Source organism: Mesocricetus auratus, unplaced genomic scaffold, assembly GCF_017639785.1.
Source record: "Mesocricetus auratus isolate SY011 unplaced genomic scaffold, BCM_Maur_2.0 Super-Scaffold_4256, whole genome shotgun sequence".
In the NCBI taxonomy this organism is placed as follows: Eukaryota; Metazoa; Chordata; class Mammalia; order Rodentia; family Cricetidae; genus Mesocricetus; species Mesocricetus auratus.
The window spans coordinates 122,987,656-123,006,186 of record NW_024429182.1 but is presented as its reverse complement, the minus strand read 5'-3'; the positions used below and the strand labels follow the sequence as shown (position 1 = coordinate 123,006,186).

Genomic DNA, 18,531 nt, shown 5'->3' with positions numbered 1-18,531 from the left:
CCCCCCCCCACCATCATTGCATATGCATCCTTGTACTGCATGGACTTTTTGTGGTACACTCAGGACACCTAGGTTGTTTACTTTTGCTTTCTTTATAAATGTTACAAACCATGCTTCTTGCATGTTCTTGTAAATGTCTCTTGGGGTTCACATGGAATAGTCTCTCTAGGGTTGTTGTATAATAAAGAATTTATTTTCCCAGTTTCTGACACAGAGCTTCAAAAAACAACCTTGGGAATTCCCAAGAGCTAGGAATATCTTTGTCATGCTAATACAGTGACTCATGTAGTCCCTGACTTCAGGTAGGGGCTCCCATCCAGCTGGGGTGGGAGTTCAGCTACCTGAACTCTGAGGGCAGAAGAGAGCTAAAGATGTCATTCATGCACACTGCCAAGGACTTATTGATTATGTTTGTGCGATGGAACCCCAGTAAAGACCTCTGGTCGATGAGCCCAGTGAGGCGTCCTGGTTGGGACAATAAACTGGCTCAGAGACAAGGTACTAAGGGTCTAAACCCAGGACCATTCCGTCTCACATTGTGACCATCCCTCACTGTGAGTGTTAAGTCTGACATATACACTATGCTGTGGAAGTCATGCTAACAATTTATCAAAGCCAGGGAGTGGGTTTGAAGAATCGAATTGGTCCAAAATGCCAGTGGTTTCTAGATTGGGTACCACGGTGGACTTTGTCCTTATCCTGTGGGGCTCTGCACTAACTTTTGGTGGGTAATGTTGGGGTTGTACTGTAATATGGCCAATTGCAGCGCTATGCTCTGAAATAGCACAAGCACACATACTTAGGAGTGGAATTGCTGCCAGGAGGGCTCTTAGAGCATCTGACCGTTACACAGGCCATCAGTGCAGTGTTCGGCCACTCCTGGCCATTGACAAATGGTGGCTTTTCTGATTTATACTGGTCTGGTAGTTTTATTGGTTTCCCACTGTGGTTTTTATTTCAATTTCCATATTTCCTAAAGAGGTTGGATAGTTTTTCATGTTTCTTGACTGTTCAGGTTTCTTTGATAAAATTCTTGTTCATACTCCTCCACTGAGGCTGGGAGTGCCAACTTGTACAGTCACTTTGGAAATCAGTATAGAGATTCCTCAGGAAAATGGGAATCAGTCTACCACAAGACCCAGCAATTCCACTCTTAGGCACCCAAAAGATGTACATTCATACAACAAGGACATCTGTTCAACTATGTTCGTAGAAGCATTATTTGTAATAGCCAGAACCTGGAAGCAACCTAGATGCCCCTCAACTGAAGAATGGATAGTGAAAATGTGGTACATTTACACGATGGAGTACTACTCAGCAAAAACAAAACAAAACAAAACAAAAAACAGTGAAATCTTGAAATTTGCAGGTAAATGAATGGAACTAGAAGAAATTATCCTGAGTGAAGTAACGCAGTCACAAAAAGACAAACATGGTATGTACTCACTCATATATGAATTTTAAACATAGAACAAAGGATTACCAGCATACAATCCACACCACCAGAGTATCTAGGAAACAAGGAGGATCCTAAAAGAGACATACATGGTCCCCCAGAGAAGGTGAAAGGGACAAGATCTCCTGAACAAATTGGGAGCATGGGGGGGGGGAGAGCTAGGAGAAAGAGAAGGGAAGAAGAGGAGGGGAGAGGAGGACATGAGGGAGAAGGAAGACTGAGTCAGGGGAAGAATAGAGGAGAGCAAGATAGGAGATATCATAACACCAACTAAGCAATAGTGGAGAGGCTACCTTAAATGCCCTTCACTAATAATGAGATTGATGACTGCCTTATCTGCCATCCTAGAGCATTCATCCAGTAGCTGATGGAAGTAGAAGCAGACACCCACAGCTAAACACTGAACTGAACTCCAGGAATCCAGAGGAAGGAGTGATGAGCAAAGGGATCAAGTCCAGGCTGGTGAGACCCACAGAAACAGCTGACATGAACAAGGGGGAGGGAGCTCATGGACCCCAGACTGAGAGTTGGGAAACCAATATAGGACTGATCCAGACCCCCTTAATGTGAGTGTCGGTTAGGAGGCCTCGGCAATCCATGGGGCCTCTGGTAGTGGATCAGTATTTATCCCTGGCATATGAATGGACTTCGGGAGCCCATTCCAGATAGAGGGATACTCTCTCAGCCTAGTTACATAGGGGAGGGTCGAGGCCCTGCTCCAAAGGATATGACAGACTTTGAAGATCTCCCATGGAAGGCCTCACCTTCCCTGGGGAGCAGAAAGGGGATGGGATAGGGAGCCAGTCGGGGACAGGGAAGGGGGGAGAGGGAACTGGGATTGACATGCAAAACAATCTTCTTTCTAATTTGAATAAAAAATAGAAAAAAATGCTTGTTCATGTGTTTTATGTTTCTTTATGAAGCTATCCTTTTTGTTACAAGTAGATGATGGCATTTTGTATATTGGCTCTGCACTTTTACTTTGATGCCTTTGGAAGAATTTTAGCACACTGGTAATTAGTCATTTCTTCCTGATTTTAGTTCTTAAATTTTTCATATTTAAATGCTTAATCTACCTGTGACTTATTGTTTTGCATGATGTATGAGCCTAACTCTACTACCTTCCACATTATTGATCAGACTTTTTTTTTTTTTGCTATGGAAATGCTATAAATCAGTTTTCCGTGTATGAGACTTTGTTTCTGGCTGTGGGCTCTATCTCACTGTGGACTCCATCATCTCATTATGGATCTATCTCATACCTTTTGTTTACTTTTGCTCTACATTTTCTAATTGATGCTCACAAACTATTGGATGCTCTAGATCTTCTTGTCTTGATTTTAGTTATTGCACATATACACTCCCAAACTGTTTTCTTTCTATGAAGCTTGTTTTTGATATGCTACATTCAACACTGCCTTTGTTAGGGCTTCTTTCTATTGCTGTGATGAACACCATGACCAAAACAACTTGGGGAGAAAGAGTTTATTCAGCTTATGCTTTCATATCACTGTGCATGTAAGGGAGTCAGGACAGGAACTCAGAGAAAGAACAGGGAGGCAGGGACTGATGCAGAGGCCATGGATGCCATGGCTTGTTCTTCCTGATTTCTTATAGAACCCAGGACCACCAGCCCAGGGATGGCAGCACCCACCATGGGCTGGGCCCTCCCCTATAAATCACTAATTAAGAAAATGCCTTATAGGTTTTTCTATAGTCGTATCTTATGAGATTATTTTCTTAATTGAGGGTCCCATCTCTCAGACGACTCTAGCTTATGTCAAGTTGACACAAAACTGTCCAGCACAAACACAAATAATTCAGTTTAAGGGTACCAATTTTAGTCTTCATTTGCCATTGCTTTATGTTTTTTGAAAATTACAAAATCCTTCTTTGCTCCATTAAGATTAGAAAACTACTGACTTGCAATTAGGGTATTAATTATGTATTTATGTTATATTTCACATTTAGGTCTTTGATCCCTCAGAAGTCTTCTTGCATACAGAGGTAGGCTTCTATGTCAGTTAGTTTATGTAGCCTCGTATTAAGAGTCAGCATGTAACTTGTGTCTGAGTGTATGGGTGTGTAACTGTGTGTATTTGCTATGTAACTTGTGTCTGAGTGTATGGGTGTGTAACTGTGTGTATTGCTTAGATCTGCAGCTTTCACTCTGTGCTGTCCCTTCTCTTCCAATTTATTCGTTTCAATACAAAAAAATGCTTATTAATATGTTAATATGGCTGTGTGGGTTATCTTATTATCTGTTAGGGAAAGACCCTTTATTTACTTTTAGAAGGTGATTTGCCTATTCATGATCTCTATTTGTCCACATACTTAAATTTTATTTGTTACTTTTAAAAATTAAATTGATTGAGTTTCTATGGGAGTTCAAAAGAACTTTGATGTCCTTAGATTTATACATTCATTTGAGCAGAACATATGTATGGATAATGTTAAGTAATGCTACTCAGGAAAATGAAATATCACATGTCTGCATTCATTTCAATATTTTAAAGTGCTCTTTATTTGATTAGAAAGTTTCTTCACAGATATCGTCTGCATTCTTGGTACAGCATTCCTTTAGGTTCTTAAAATTTTTAAATCTTCTATTATTATTGTTAATTAGTGCATTGTGTGTCATATGGAGACCAATGGGCAGCTTGTGGAAATCAGTTCTCTTCTACCCACACGGGTCCTGGGGAATCAAATTCAGGTCATCAGGCTGAGTGGTACATGCCTTTGTCTAGTCAGCAATCTTGGCGTTTTAGTAGCATTGACTTGAGGGGCTGCGTCTTATTTCCTATGTATCTAGAAAAGCCATACCACAAACTGATGACTTTCGCAGGTAAAGTCTCTTTTCTGATCTCTTTACGTGGGTATGCTTTTATTTCTTCTGAACAAATACCCAGGATTATTTGATTGGTTTCTGTGTTATGTAGAAAATGTGTGTTAAACTGAAACCACACTGCCAGTATGTTTTCTGGCATGACTAAAACCACTTTGTACTAGCAACTGGTGAGAGCTTAGGTCCGTCTATATCATTGTCGGCACCCGAGACTGCCCATCTTTTTCAGCTTAGTCATTGAAATGGGTATGTAGTCTTTCCGATACTTATTTTCAGCTTCACTTACTGGAATTTTCACTTGTGGAAGTTCTGTTCATATGTTTTCAAATCCACTCAGTCATTTTAAGGCACGTTTGCTCATTTTCCATCTCTCCTGTCTTCTCTTCCTTCTGAGGCCTATTTGTTTCTAATCCATGTCATTCTTAGGGCAGTTTTAGTGTCCCAGTAGACTTGAGTGAGGGTGCAGAGGTCTCCCACACTCCTGTCCTCTTGTGTGCACAGTCGCCTCAGTGCTGACACCCTGTCCCAGAGAGGTGCGTTTGTTACAGTCACTTACAGTGATGCATCAGTCCCCACTATCACAGCTCCCAGTCTCGGTACTGCCCATGATGTAGGCTCTGACAAATATATATAACAGACTTGCAAACCATGACAGTGCAACACAGAATATTACCTATTCACCCCCTTCTCAAATCTTAGGCCCACCATTCTTTTTACAGTGCCTTTTCAGACTGGCTTCTTTCACTAAGCAGTGTGTGTATTAAGCCTTCTCTCCTTAAAAACAAAACATAAAACCCAAAACAAAAAACAAATCCAAAAAGACACCAAGTGCAGCTGGGTGGTGGTGGCACATGCCTTTAATCCCAGCACTCAGGAGGCAGAGGCAAGCGGATCTCTGTGAGTTCGAGACCAGCCTGGTCTACAAGAGCTAGTTCCAGGACAGCCTCCAAAGCTACAGAGAAACCCTGTCTCGAAAAACCAAACAAACCAAAAAACTGAAAAAACACAGTGCAGCGAGATGGCTCCATTGGTAAATGCTTACCACATAATCATGAAGACCTGAGTTCAAACCCAGACACCCATGTAAAAAGCTTGGCAGAGTGGTGTGTGTCTGTGACCCCAGTGCTTGGCTCAGCAGAGACAGAAGGATTCCTGGATCTTGTTGCTCAGCCTGCCAACCGTGAAGGCTGCAGTGAGGACGAGATTCAGTGAGAGACCTTGCCTCAGAAAGTAAAGTGCTGAGTGACGGGGGAAGACACCCAAAGTTGATCGCTGGCCTCCAAACAATTTACCCCAAGCACACAAACGCATGCATATATGTACATACATGCATAGGGATACGCGCACACACACACACAGAAGACAAAAGAGAAGGAGAAGCCATAAAGTGTCCTTCATCCATGCCATGTGCCAGCCCACTAGCAGAGGTGTTTTCAACTCTCATTTTCTATTTTCTCAGCTGCTCTGGCTCCCAATTCCTTGTTGACTGTGAGATTATTATTTGGACATTTATCTGAAGGAATGCTTTGGAGGTTGGCTTGAAGATGACTTCCTTCAGATAGAGGAGGTGTTATTTGCTGTCGACATCCTGAAGAATTACCACCCCAGGACTGTTTGAGCTGAATTCTCACCTTGAGGTTTTTAAAGTCAACCACACAGTTTGAATTCTGCCTGTGAAGTTGAATGAATCTAACCCGAGACTACAAACTCCCAGGGGACTGTTTTCTCTCTTCTTCTTTTCACAGAGTGGTTAAGTCAAACAGAAAGTTTTCTTTGCAGTCCTTGGAGAAGTGGGTTTGCAGATGTAGTGTTTAAGATCCTAGCTTTTACACGAGGCAGGGGTGGGAGTGGGGGCTCTCCTGCTATATTCTCACTCCCGAAGGAGCCCCTGGGGTTTGCTGTCTCCTCTCAGGAAAGCAGGAAGAATGTGGAATTGGACAAGGGATCAACATTCTGTACTGCCAACACTATCTTAAATAAAACTCCCATTCGTGTCATAGATGTAACTACCTTGGGAAGTGAGAGAAAACAATGGTATTGGAGCCGAGGCCAATTCCTGCACATTCCACCTGAAGATGAAGTTGAGTCAGCTTCCATCTACATTAAGATGCACCGATCATTTCTTCCTCATTCTAGAACGGTCACTGTGTTTGTGTAGCCCGTGGAGGTCAGCAAGCAGCATATTCAATTCATATAGCTACAGAGATTGCAGCTGAAGGTACAACTCAGTAAAGTGCTCATCCAGCATGCGCAAGGCTCTGGGTTCACACTCCAGCACCACAGAAAACCACCAATCCAGACATGGATGTTGCCAGCATGCATAAGAGACACATCAGAAATGAGGACACTCACTGCAAATCAGATGTGAACAAGCACCTGGGGAGTGCCAGTCATTCTCAGTGCTGGCAGAGATGGAGTGCCCTCTCAGGGGAATGCTGCTCGGCAAGCATTCTTGCTTGCTTGCTGTCTGCTCTAGTCCGTTTTGCATGGCTATAATGATATACCCATGGCTGTACTTCATAAAGAAAACAAGTTTATTCATCTCACAGTTCTCGAGGCAAGGAAATGAAAGACCGGGTGCCTGCAACTGGTAAGGGCTTTGTGCCTCCTAACCTTGCCATGGATGGAGTTATTACAAGGTGGGAGTACATATGATAGGAAGGGGGGAGAGAGAGAGAGAGCGAGAGAGAGAGAGAGAGAGGGAGGGAGGGAGGGAGGGAGGGAGGGAGAGAGAGAGAGAGAGAGAGAGAGAGAGAGAGAGAGAGAGAGAATGAAGACTAATTAGTGTTATAACAACCTGCTCTTGTAACCAATTCAGTCCTTTGAGACCTAACCCACCCCTATGAGATGGGCATTAATCTTTCCAAGAGTCATGTTCCCCATGATTTAAACATCTCCTAATAGCCTCACCTATTAAAGGTTCCAACCCCTCTCAGTATCGCTATAGTGAGGACTAAGTCTCCAGCACACGAGCCTTAAGGGAACAAACCATATGCACACCACAGACCTGCCTAAGGAACTCATTAAGATAAGTTACTAGGTGCAGAATCATGGGGGAAATGTAGCCTGACTTTCAATTTGGAGAGGTATTACTGAAGTTTTCTTCAGTATTCTCTCATCAGCAGAGTGTGGGAGTTCCCTTTCCTGAATACCCAGCCAATACTGGTTATAATTAATTTTTTTAAAAAAATCTTTGCTCATCTGCTAGCTGAAATATTGTTTTAATTTCCACTCATGTTATTACCAGTGAGGTTGAACATTCTTCCCAATTTGTTTCTCTTCTCTAACTTCTTTGTGCATGCTCTTTGCAAATTCTTCCATTAGGGTAGATCCCTCTCCCCCACCCACCCCCTTTGATTTGCAAGAGCTATTTTTATGTTGTACGTCTCTGGCCATAGTTGATGGCAGATCCGTGTCCTGCTGGAGAGCTCAGTGTTTATTCTGGATGAAGCTCCTGAAACTTGGCCATTCTTCCATTGTCCACTGCATTCGGTATCCTCTTTTTACCTTCTTTCAACCACGCCCCTCCAGAGATGGTTGGGAGAGGCAGGGCTGGAAGCAGCCCAGAGGACTGGATGACTTGGTATGATGAAGTATCCAGGGAGCCCAGGTGTACCAGGCCTTTCTGGGGGCGGGGGCACCAACCTGCTTCTAAATCAAGACATGGATAGTTCTTATTTGTTATGAATGTTCAACATTATCTTAGCTCTATTTTAATTTGTTTCTCTTTATCTACATTTGCCTTGGGGCTTTCTACCTTCCTTCCTTCCCTTTCACTGTTTCTAGTGCCTGGCTGGCTGGAGGCTGCTTGACTTGCGGCCCTGGGAGTGTCCCTCTCTGTTTCCCTGGTTCCCCATCTTTTTCTCCCCCTTTCCTAGATTCCTCCTCCCACTTTTTCCCTCTGTCCACCCGCCCCGCATATCTCTCTCCTGACTAGCTATTGGCCAGCTTTTGATTAGATCAACTGGGAACCTTAGGCAGACAAGGTGAAACAAACGTAACACATCTTTACACAATCGAACAAATGCAACGTAAACAAGTGTAACGCATCTTTACACAGTTAAAGTAATATTCAGTAGCACGGAGGAATCCTATGAGAAGAGCTAGCCAGTGTTTTGCAGGACAAATTGGGGAGGTGCGTAGGGGCCACTGCTCTGCTTTGCAGGGTGCAGGGGGAATAGATGTATTGATTATTTTCCTTAAAGGGATATCACCTTCTTTATCCTTCTTGGGAACATTTATCTCTGCATGTCACTGGGTTAAAAGAAAGAAAGCTCAAAAGGCTCTCATGACCTGACTGTAATGAGAGGGTCCACGAGGGTCAGGTTGTGGTAGAATATTATTCTAAAGTGTGTGGCTTTTGTTTATGCCGCATTTGTTTAACTCTGTGAAGCTGTGTTACTGTGTGTGTTTAAAACACCTGAGAGTCTAATAAAGAGCTGAATGGCCAATAGCGAGGCAGGAGCAAGGATAGGCAGGGCTGGCAGGCAGAGAGGATAAATAGAAGGAGAAATAAGCGAGATGAAGGAACGGGAGCAAGGGAACAGGAAGACGAGGATGTCAGTGGCCATCCCTTCCAGCCCCTCCAGTCCTCCAGGCCCCTAGCCACCCACGGAGTAAGACGGAAAGTAAAGATACACAGAAGTAAGAAAAGATAAGAAAAACTGGCTAGAAACAAGCCAAGCTAAGGCTGGGCACTCAAGCCTCTATGTGTGATTTATTTGGGAGCTGGGTGGTGGCACTCTCAAAAAGACCCCCAAAAAGCCAAAAGAGTAAAGAGTAAAAACCATAAACTACCGCAGGTTGCAAATGTTTTCCCTATTTTTTAAATTTTATTTTAGTTTATTTGTGTTACGGGAATGCCCACCCAGTTCTGTAACCACCCTGGAGCCCCCAAATAAACACACAATAACTTAAATTAGTTATAATACTGTTGGTCATTGGCTTAGGGCTCTTTATTGGCTATCTCTGTCTTAATTATTAATCCATTTCTATTAGTCTAAGTATTTCCATGTGGTCTTATCTAACCGGAGGATGGTCCGGGACCTGATACTCCTCTGCGTGCTACATCTCTGCCTGCCTTTCCCAGAATACTCCTTGTCTCCTAGTCCCACCTATCCCCCTGCCTCATTGGCCACAGTGCTTTATTCATCAACCAATGAGAGAAACATCTTAAGAAGACGTCCCCATCACTTTGGGCATTCTAGGAATTTTGTTTTTCTTGAAACAGGGTTTCTACTATGTAGCCCTGGCTGTCCTGGAACTCTGTAGATGAGGCTGGCCTTGAACTCAGAGATCCACCTGTCTCTGCCTCCCAAGTGTTGGAATTGAAGGTATGAGCCACAACTGGTGGAAAGAGATGTTTTTGAACTTCAACTATTTAAAAATAGTTCTTATTGTGTTTACAGGTTAAATGCACTTGTCTGCCATAGCAGAGCTCACAACACAGAGGCACTTAGGCCTTCACCAAATGTGCCAGTTTCACAAAAAAGATGTCAGGGGGCCAATGACCAAAGTCTTGGATGCTCCCATGTTTCAGATAGTGGCATCTGAAAGCTGGTGGCGCTTGTAGTTAGGGGCTGCCTGTCAGTGATGTTCACACTGCATTCTCCCTTGTTCAAGCTCAGAGACAAAGGGAGGGAGGGAGTCTTACCTGACTTGTGGCTGCTAAGAAATTTTTCTGCTAAGTTCCCACCCTACACCTCACATGTCTCAGATGGTGCAAGCATCTTATCTACGAAGGCATTTCAGCAAATAGGAGTTTGCTGTACTCAGTTTGTGCCAGAGGTCCTCCGAGAGTGGTCCTAAGCTGTCAATACCAGTCCTCGGAGATGAAAAGAACTCCAAACCACATCTCAAACATACTCAGTCTGAAACGCTGTATGAGTTACTTTGTGTGTCACCGTGATAGAACACCTGACAGAAACCATTTAGGGAGGAAAGATTGATTCCGGTTCATGGATCAGAGGATACAGTCCATCACAGCAGGAAATACACGGGCCCTGGGTAGCTCCTAGCTGGTGCAGCAGTAACATGAGGTGGCCAGTTACCTTGCTGTTAGCTGCAAGGGGGCAGGGTGGTCTATAACCCATAAGGCCTGTTCTCTAGAGACATACGTATTTCAATTAAGCCCCACAGCCTAAAGGTTCCATAGTCTCCAAAACAGCACTAGTGGCTGGGGACCACGTGTTTGAACACATACATCTGTGAGGGACACTTTACATAGAAATCTTAACAGGGGCTCCATTTGTGCTTCTGATGCATTGACACATTAAGATACATTGGCCTCCCGTAAGAACTGGGTCACTGTGTGTCCCTTGAGTCACATGGCCACTGAAGAGAAGACTAGGCTCCTGAACAAAGCCGAGGTTCCGTTGGAGGAGAGAGGGTACCAATAATGTCTACTGTGTGGTTCAAATGGTGCCTTATTCCCAGCCCAGCACACCCTTAACTCTAACCCTTTAAATTGAAAAAGGACCTTTTATCTGCTGTATACCTTTCTAATCATAGAAAAACATAGGTGGGGGGGGACTAGGGAGGTAGATCAGTCAGGAAATCACTGTCTTTCGGGCACAAGGACCTGATTCCAATCCTTAGAACTCCTGTAGAAGTTGAGCGTGGTGGTGGTGTACATTATGAATTCAGCACTGGCTAGGCTGAGCTTGGTGGACTCGGGGGACTTACCATCCAGCCAGCCTACCTTATATATTGTATTTTAGGCCAGGAAGAGACTCCCACCTCACAAAAGGGGTACAGGCACCTGAGTGATGACATCCAAGGTTGTTCTTTGGACTTTATACACACACACATAGCACAGCAGGGGGCTAAGTGGACACATGGCACTCATGATTCTATACTTGCTTTTTGTGTTTAATATGCCAGGGAGATCGTTTATGTCAGGACCTATAAATCTTACTCTTTGTAACAGCTCTTCCTCTTCAATTGCTCTCCTGCTCGTGGACTTTTACACCATTCTACTCTATTGCTAACAGTGCTGAAATGACCATCTGTTTCCATCAGTCTCCATCAATCTTTGTGTGGGGGTGGATATGCAGAAGTGGAATTTCCAGTTTAAAGAACAATCATTTTAAAATGATTGCTCAGTGTGGTGGCAGCACTCGGGAGGCAGAGACAAGCAGAGCATTGTGAGTTTGAAGCCAGCCTGATCTACACAGTGAGATCCAGGAAGGCAGTGAGACTCTGTCTAAAAAACTCCAAAACTGATAGATACTCGTAAATCTTTCTCCAGTATAACGGCACCAGTTTACTGTCCTGCCAAGAATGCATGAGTGCTCCTGTTTCCTCACTGGCCTGCCCGGCTGCCTTTCAGTGCTGACATGCTTCTGGACTTTGTTTGTAAAATAAACAAAACTGTGACTATTTTAAGGTACCCCTATTTATTACTTATATATACACTTCCTTATTTATGGAGGAAGTTGGCCATTTTTTTGTAGATTTTTATGCTTAAATTTAATTTTATAGGGACAGGCCATACTTATTTATGGTCTTTCCTTGAAGGCTTCTGGCTTTAGCATCATTCTAAGAAATGTTTTCTCAGCCCCACTTCTAACTGGGTAGAGGTTCCATCTGCATCTCTGAAGTAACAGTGGCCAAGGTGACTCCATCTGCAACCATGTAGCTTGTTCACAATTTTTCAGGGATGCATTTCTTGGATGCACAGTGATTCGTGCGTGTGTGCGTGCGTGCATGTGTGCGTGCGTGTGTGTGTGTGTGTGTGTGTGTGTGTGTGTGTGTGTGTGTTTCCCACCCACATACCTGGTTAAAAAGCTTGTTTAAGCTTCCATGGACCAATGGAGGGTGGCTTCATTTCTGAGAGCTTGGTGGAGGGCGAGGTTCTTGACATCTCTAGGCTGCCCACGTCCTGGTGGAATCCCCTGCAGGACCCCTACTCTCTCCTTGATGTTGTTTGTCTCCTATCCCTGGCACCCAGTTGATCCTCTGAAGGCAGCTTTCAAATACCAGCTCCACTGGGCCTTGTTAAAACACTTTATCAATGGCCATCTTTCTCAGCAGGGGTGACCTTCGCCTCAGCTCTGCTGTCACTACCTGACTTGGATAACCTCCAAAGGCAGGTTGCCATGGCAATTCGCATTCAGCCCAACCAAATCTGACTTTTGTATCTTATTAAATGTTCCCTAAAAAGGAAATCACATTGCGTGTGGAAGAGGAGGGCCATTCACAAGGAGCAGTAATGCTCAGTGGCCCTGTCCTCCTCCAGCCTCACGCTCTGGGGCCGGTCTGTCCTTTGCCGGGAGTTGACTGGTTGTCCCACTTGCTTCCTTTCTTCCTAATCTCAGTTGTCGCTCTAAGTGCTTAGATTTTAGGGGTGAGAGAATGGGAGGGGGTGGCTATGTCAAATGTCAATCAGCCGTTCAAAAGACACTTTTACAGCTCCGATCCAACGGCACTAACAAGCGGCAGGATCAGGTGCATAATGAGGCTGTGTTAGAGACACTAATTGGGAGGGTCTTCTTGTCTTCTCCATTTTGTTGTAATGTCTACCCTGTTTTCTCAGAATTCAGTGTTCACGGCAGCTCTCATTAAATCCGAGCAGATAATCTTCTTCAAACTACTGCTCCTTGCCCTGGAAGAGGAGTGGGTGGGCCCAGTGGTTGCTGAGAACTTCTGTGAGGTAGTTTTGTGTTCACCACTGGTTAGAATAGAGTGGAAGGTGAGAAGCATTCTGCATCCACAGAGTCTGCAGAAGGGACTGGGCTCTCAGTTCCCCAGCAATAGTCAGTCTAGGGAAAGGGAACATTGGATATCTGAGATAAGGCCATAATCTCTGAGCATAACGTGGCCTTGACCTCTTTAGGCAGAAACCCCAAATCTGCTTTGAATGAAGGGGAGGTCTGACCTTAAGGCTGTCACACAGAAAGGAGGAGGATGGGAAGGTAGGGAAGAGGTTTTGCTAGGTAGAGGGGCCTCCGAGGCTTACCCAGGTGACTCAGAACACATCACTCTCACAGAGTAATACCGGTTAAGACAAATGAGAAGAGTGTCCACGTCCTCATCTCAAGTGCTCCCTCCTCTCCTGATCCCTCTCTCTTCACGCCACAGATTCTGGACCATGTAAGGACCATTGAGTTAGATCATAAAACAACTCCTATCCCTGGGAATAGGAGTATGGCAGCTGTGCCCCTCTCCTTAGAGGAGAAGAGGGAGGCTGAGAGGATGTCCCCCTTGGCTTTGCTTGCCATGGAAGGGACAGAGTAAGTGGGACAGGTGGGCCTCCTGGTTGTGATGATACAAAGTAGCTGTATTCTCTGAGCCCTTAGCGCTCACTGTGTGCTGGGTCTTGCACAGAGGGTTTCACACAAATAAGGATTTCATACAAACCTCCCCATGCAGTCCCTTTGGATGTATATTCATTACTTTTCTCATTGCTGTGAGAGAAAAACCCACAAAAGCAACTCAAGAGAAGAAAGATAATTTTGGTTCATTGTTTTAAAAGGGGTGCAGTCAACCAGGGCAGGAAGTCATAGCAGCAGGAGCTCAAGGCTGTGGGTCACACTGTGCCCACAGTCAGGAAGGAGAGACCAGTGCTCATCTTACTCTCTCCTTTGTATCCAGCCTAGGACCCTTGCTCACGGGATGGTGCCGCCCACACTCATGATGGGTGGACATCCCTTTTCCATTAAAGGTCTCTGGAAATGCCACCTCACACACACCTGCAAATGCATTCTCTCGATGATTCTAAATCAGTCAGGCTGACAATGGACATTGGCCATCACAAGGCATCTGGCCATGTGTGTAGACCAGTGGGACCTTCTGAGCAGTGTGGACCATACTGTTCTATCCTGAGTCACAGCTGCCATCTGATCTGTCCCCCAAACCCACTCTCTGGACCACTCTGGCCATCTTCTCCCTTCTCTCCAGGTAACCAGGGCTCTGGGAGGCTGTTCTTTCATTTTTAGCACTCACACATGGAAGGTCAAATGCCTTATCAGTGAAAGAAGCCATACTCCAACTCCCTAAGTTGACAGAGGGACCCCAAGAGCCTTGGAATGTTTATCCTGAGTATGTCATAGAGGAAGGTACCAGCAGCAAGGATTTGGGGTTTCTAAAAAGACAGAAGTGGCTAAACACTCATTGAAGGGCAGCACCACTGTGGGGTGTGTGTGTGTGTGTGTGTGTGTGTGAGTGTCTGTGTATGAGTGTGTGTGTCTGTGTGTATCTGAGTGTCTGTGTATGAGTGTGTGTCTCTGTCTGTGTGTGTCTGTATATCTGTGTGTCTGTGTATGAGTGTGTATGTCTGTGTGTGTATCTGAGTGTCTGTGTATGAGTGTGTGTGTCTCTGTGTGTGTGTGCCTGTATATCTGTGTGTCTGTGTATGAGTGTGTGTGTCTGTGTGTCTATGTATGAGTGTGTGGTGGTGGGGGTATATGTCCATGCATGTACATATGCATGTGCATGTACGTACATTCCTCTTGCCCATTTCAACTCTCATCGTGCATACTAGGGTGGGACCCTGGTTTTCCCCACCAAGATCAAAGCTTCCTTGTCTACTACTGGCCTTGGACCACCTTCCTGAAACTGAGCAGAAGTAAGTTCATCACCTGGGCTGCTAGGGACCTTTGTAGTGTGGTACCAGGTTTTTAAAAGATGTGATAGATAACTCCTGCTATGGCTGCTGAATGCCTGAGGTCATCCAAATCCTGTGGCAGCTATGAATGGCTTCAACCCACAGCATCCAGCCTGCCTTGGTCTGACTGTGTTTTCGGGAGGGGCGGGAATGCCCAGGCAGGCAGCGTTTTAGAAAAGATTTGTTTTTAGTGTAGTGTGTGTACATGTGCATGCTTGAGTTGGCAGTTGGCTTCAAGGACAGGATGGTGTCTCCAGTACTGTACATCACGTGGCACTCAGGACTAGGGAGGTGAAAGACTCCTGCACTGACTCACTTGGCTTTTCTTTTACAGTCTTACAGTGAAATGGTGTCTTTGCACTGAAATGAGCCTAACTTCAGATGCAATGAGGCAACCTTTATGACGGGCATCAAGGACGGTGACTCATGCCTGCTACACATATGATGATGAAGTCCTTTTCTCTAGGAGGTAGAACTCTGGGCTTGTTTGTAAGTTGGATGCTGGAAAAGTGAGAAGCTTGTCTTAGCTAGGGAATTGGGGGGGGTGTACAGACTTGAATGTGGCAGGGGCAGAGTGTGACCAGAAGAAACGTGTATCAGTGGATACTGTTTGGCCTCTCATCCCTGGAAGCGAGTAAGCAGACCATGGTCAGTGTCTCAGCATAAGGTAAATTGCCATGGATGTGGGCTTTCTGAAGCGAATTTTCTTTTAAAAGGAAGAGATGGCTCCGAGCGTGGGCAGCCAGGCCCTCTTGCTGGGATCACTGTGTCTCCTACCTCACAATGTGTCTTTACTTTTACATCTACGCCTAAGAGACTCGCCTACGTTGGCACTTGCTGGGTCGGTCACTGGCAAATTACTCCTCGGTGGAGAACTGTGATACACGTGGTCTGATACAGGGGAACCTGAAATAAATTGTGCTAAGCCTCATACTGAGTGACAAAATGAAGAAAGAGAACACACGCACGCACACACACACACACACACACACACACACACACACACACACACACACACTCACCCTCAGAGTTTTCTAGCCAAGAAGTCCCTGGTCCATTTCCCCCAAGCAATCCACAGTTTATTCTTTGCTTTTCCTTTTGGAATTTCTGAGTCAGAGTCTCATGTGTAGCTCCTGCCTCAGCCTCCTGTGCACTGGCTTACAGGCCTGCACCATCATGCTTAGCTCTCATGGCCTGTTCATTGTTTCATGAATGCGTACATGTTCATGTTCACATCACACACAGGACAGAGGTTGACGTCAGGTGTCTCTCCATCTTAGCTGCTCTCCACCTCACGTGTTTGAGATACGGTTTCTCATTCAGTGTGGGACTTGTTGATTCATCTAGACCAGTGGCCCTCAACCTTCCTAATGCTACGACTCTTTAATACAGTTCCTCATGTTGTGATGCCCCCAACCATAATACTATTCCATTGCTACTTCGTAACTATAGTCTGCTATTGTGTATCATAAAGTAAATTCTGATGTGCAGTATATCTGATATGTGACCCTCAAAGGGGTCAAGACCCACAGCCTGAGAACCACTGATTTAGACTGGCATGGTGACTTTCCAGAACAGCTGTGCTTTCTAAGGAGAAGCCGAGGAAGAGGTGACCATGACTGAGTTCTACAGGAATCTTTCCAGATGTAATGTAAACATGGTTCTAAAACAGCGGATTCTCAGTAATGGTGGAAGGAGCCCTGAACTTCCTCAGAGTCTTAAGTGTTTGTTTTCAGGAGGAGAACGCTGGGAGACTACCACCCCTTCACATGGAGGGATTCTTTTTGCCAGTTTCATTTGTGGAAGAAGGTTGCTGAGACAGAGCTAAACACCACGTGACTAGACACCCAGTGATAAGCCCTTGACCCCAGGGAAGATTGGCAGGTTGGGGTGTTGTGTGATCTGGCCTGGTGTGGGGTTTTATGACACTGGTATATTGGTCTGAGTCCTGCCACCAGCCATGAAGGACACAGTGTGGAGACTGTCTCTCAGTCCTGGTCCCCCTGGGACTGATGACACTAGGTCTGGGGTGCGGTCCCATCCTTTGCTTTGAGTGAGACTGGAGTAGCTGTTTTCTGCTAACCCATTTGGGCTCATTAGGAAGCCTCACAACAGCCCAGCCTGTCCTGAGGAGAGATGAGGCAGTTCTGGGGCGCATGCATCGGGGAAACCGAGTCACCTATTCCTTTCGGTCTCAGCATGGGCTTTGGGGCAGGCTCATCAGAGTTTACATCCTGCCTAGCTCTGCGATTCTGACAGCTTTGAATGTCAGTGCCTTCTTCTGTAAAGTGTCGTGCATGGTGCTTAGCTCCTAAGGACATTGTGAATGGAATCGGACACTTCACATGTAGAGTTGGGTCTCTCTGCCTTCAATTACCACGGCTGCCATGATTGTCAGCACTCATTAGTGAGTAGAGTTATGCTCACGATGTAGTTCAGTGGCCTGTTAAGTTGGAGCTGCATGTGACATTTCAGTGAAATGTGTTCTACGGAAGCACAGTGCTGTCACTCAAAGATGAACTCTTGGCTCACTCTCTTACTGCATTCAGGAAGGGTAAGATCTGAGGATGACAAGGGGTCCTTGGAGGCTTATGGTTTTCTGTTAAGGCATGAGCTGGTTTTCCACTCACAAGATGACTACATTAGGTAAGTTTTTTAAAAAAGGAGATTCTCTTGGGTTCCCTCTCCCTCCATTGATGGGGTGGGGCATGAAGGACGGTCCAGCTATGCCTAGTGTTGTGAACCTCTTGAAGTCTGGCCCAGTAGAGAAGCCAAAATGCTTAGTGGGTTTCCTGGGAGAATGGTTCCACATAACTTAACAGAGAGCGGCTTGAAAGAAGTGGGGGAAAAAAGGCGTTTTGTTCTCTCAAGGAGCCTATCGAACGCTGAGTCCAAACACCCCCGTAGCTAATTCATTACTTTACACCACACAGACATCTTTTAAATTAGGCAGAATACAGATGAGTCTTGTTTTGTGCCATTAATTTCAATGGTTTTACACAATATTTGAATCACTGGCTTTTCTTTTCCTTTGGAGGCTGACCAAATCAGGCTGAATCCACTTGCATTAAAAGCCATTCATGAGACCCAGCCAGCTCTGTCTTGCAGATGGAACACCATATGTTTGGGCTCAACCCCCGTATGGAGCAGCAATATGCAATCCAGGGATAGAAAGCACCGTTTCTTCCCATCCCCATTCACGGTCACCTCTAACCCACAGACTCTTAGGCACATTCATCTGAAAAGCAGCCAGAAATATGCTGAACGTCGAAAGGGGTGGACTTTGTTTTCTCTTGCCCTTTTACACTCAAAGACATCCATGCAGTTCGTTCTATCTGGTGCTTCCGTGATATGGTAATACGGCACTTGGAAAGATTCCATTTCCATGTTTCCGGGAATAGGTTAGGCCTTTTTGCTTGAGCGAATAACACATGACTTTTTGCAAACATCAGGCAGCTCTAGAAATAGCGAATTAAGGGTCTGGTCCATGCAAAAGCATTTTTATATAGTCTAATGCTTCCTGGGAGGAGTTTAGGGAGGAATAAAGGGACTGTTGTCCAGGAGAGAGGAGTCAAATAGAATCTGGGCTTCACTGACAACTGGAAAAAGGCTTCAGGTTTTGAA

At 45.1% G+C, this 18,531-nt stretch overlaps 1 long non-coding RNA gene across 1 annotated transcript; it reads left to right on the top strand.

The window, feature by feature from the left end:
• The first annotated feature begins 14,400 nt into the window (after positions 1-14,400).
• On the top strand, positions 14,401-16,318 carry LOC121135396. Its single transcript, XR_005872536.1, has 3 exons — positions 14,401-14,437; positions 14,785-14,868; positions 15,242-16,318. It is a non-coding gene; the product is annotated as an uncharacterized LOC121135396 (long non-coding RNA).
• Positions 16,319-18,531: the final 2,213 nt, after the last annotated feature.